The following is a 2,242-nucleotide window of genomic DNA, read 5'->3' as shown; positions in this document are numbered from 1 at the left end:
GTGGGGTGGGGTAACGGAGCCCCCACAACAACCTACTTTGGGAGCTGGCCTGTTTGTTGGAAGCAAATGATCTTCTTGGGCTGGTCAAGAGGCAGCGTCATGTCTCAGTGTGGGGCCCTCCAGACGTTGGGAAAACAGCGCTCGTGAAAGCCGTGCACGAGATGTCTGCTGAGCTGTTTCCGAAACGGCGGTACTTGGCCGACGTATCTCATCCATTGGAGGGCGAGGGCCTCGCCCATGACCTCATGGGTGTTTGTTTCCGCTTATAATTTGATGGATCCAGCTAACGTACCTACGGTTTGTCCTGATTAGAAAAGTTTATTAGAAGGCCGTATGACCTATTCTGATTAGGAAAGTTTATTAGAATAAAAAAATCTGCCTTCCATTATATTACAAGCAACTTTCTACTAATATCACGAGCAATTTTCTACTAGAATTATATCCATCACCCCTCTCTTAATCTGCTCACATTATATTATTTCTATTTCACTAATACTACCATTCAAACTCAACAGTTACATGAAGCAACTTTTTGAGACCAAATAAACAAATTTATGAAGAACTATAAGAAAATTAAAACATATACAAAGGCAATTTTGACCCCAACTCTTGAACAAGCATCAATTCTAGCGTGCAACTAGCATCCAACTCCAACACCGGCAAGCAAGCAACTAACACGTGTGCGCATCTTCGTCCTCAACACCGTGCCTGCAACATGTTTGACAGATTAGAGACGCATGTTCGCATCCATGGCGATAACTCTCCTACTGGACCTCAATGGTGCTCCTCCTGAAGAATTGGATAGTGGAATAATACCTGGAGGCACGGCTGCAGCTGATGATGAAGCTGATGCTCTCGCTCATAATGAAGGCAATGCTCAGGAAGCTGCAGGTACATTTTGTGCATTTCTCTACCTCTTCTTTCCTGCATTCAAGTGATGAAGTGAATATGTAAATGTATGCTGCACTATACACAATCACTTCTCCAAATTGTTTGCACTTACAAATCAAACTTGTTTGATGCTGCTGACCAGGATATGTTCAAATAGACACTGATGCAGAAACTTGCGCTAATATGCTAAGCAGAGAACTGAACCATAAACATGCTGCTATATGATCTTATAGTATCAATAGAGATGCGATTCAGCAAAAAAAATTCTATCCCTATTAAGACATCACGCATATGCTTCCCTATCAATAGAGAAGCAAATTTACAGCTTGAGGTCATTTCTCCCAACCTAGAGATTATCAGTAAAGCTACCTCCTCCCCTCCCACCCCAATTGCCTATTGCTACGACGAGCAAACCATACACAAATAATGAATTGGTAAAATGTTTATTGGGAACCTGTTGTCGGTCAAAACCCACCGGCGAGTAGCGACAGGCAACACGAAGAGCCGGGAGGCTGCCGGGGCGCTGGCTGGCACCGGTCCCTCGTTCAACGGCCCAGATCCTGGTACACGCCGACGCTTCCGGAGATGCAGGGCGTGCCACCTGACCTATACCCGATCAGAAAGGTGCAAACGTGCTTTCGATGGTTTGCCTGCATGCACAAACACATGTAAACATTAGTCCGAGCCGTGGTCGGCTCCCCGGGACGACTCTTGCATCGGCTTTAAAGAGCCGATCGAGTTCCGGTGTCAGATCAGATCTGCATATCTGGATGTTAATAGATAAAGCAAATAACTGCAAAAACTGCTTCAATTAGATCTAGTTAATCCAATCCACAACGGTAAACGTTTCACTGCTAGATCGGAACATCCTACACGTAATTAGGCCTAACGAGCGTAATAGATAACTAAACTTTAACCAGAAAAGAGGCCTAAGAATAAGCGAAAGCCGATTCCCGGATCAATCCCTATTAAGATCAGTGCAAAGCATCTAATACGTCGCCGGATCATCCAACCCGTTTGCAAGGCCTAACCTAGCAGACATTAAGCCGATTCTTAAGTATAAGAACAAACCATAACAGATTAGATCTACTAGATAAAAAAGAAGCATGGTGTTATCTCTACGCGACTAATTCCTATGCAACGAGAAATAGCGTAAGATTAATACATGATCACGCAGAGATAATATGATATTCGTAGATGATAAACAACAAGAGCATGATAGATCTACTAAAAGTCATGCTACGAACATCGGGATAACTAGCATTACTTGCCATAAAAAAACGCTTCAGTACGAGTAATACCAAGGTTAAAAAAGAACAATGCTACCCTGATCATAAGAAGTGATCAGGGC

General features: G+C 43.5%; 1 long non-coding RNA gene across 1 annotated transcript; it reads right to left on the bottom strand.

The window, feature by feature from the left end:
* Positions 1-360: 360 nt before the first annotated feature.
* LOC120698840 lies at positions 361-1,185 on the bottom strand. The gene is made up of 2 exons (XR_005685035.1): positions 817-1,185; positions 361-708 (listed from the first exon to the last, which is right to left on the bottom strand). It is a non-coding gene; the product is annotated as an uncharacterized LOC120698840 (long non-coding RNA).
* Between the last annotated feature and the right edge of the window lie 1,057 nt (positions 1,186-2,242).

The sequence above is a fragment of the Panicum virgatum genome, chromosome 3K, assembly GCF_016808335.1.
Source record: "Panicum virgatum strain AP13 chromosome 3K, P.virgatum_v5, whole genome shotgun sequence".
Classification (NCBI taxonomy): domain Eukaryota; kingdom Viridiplantae; phylum Streptophyta; class Magnoliopsida; order Poales; family Poaceae; genus Panicum; species Panicum virgatum.
The sequence above is the reverse complement of the archived record's forward strand: the minus strand, read 5'-3'. Positions and strand labels throughout refer to the sequence as shown.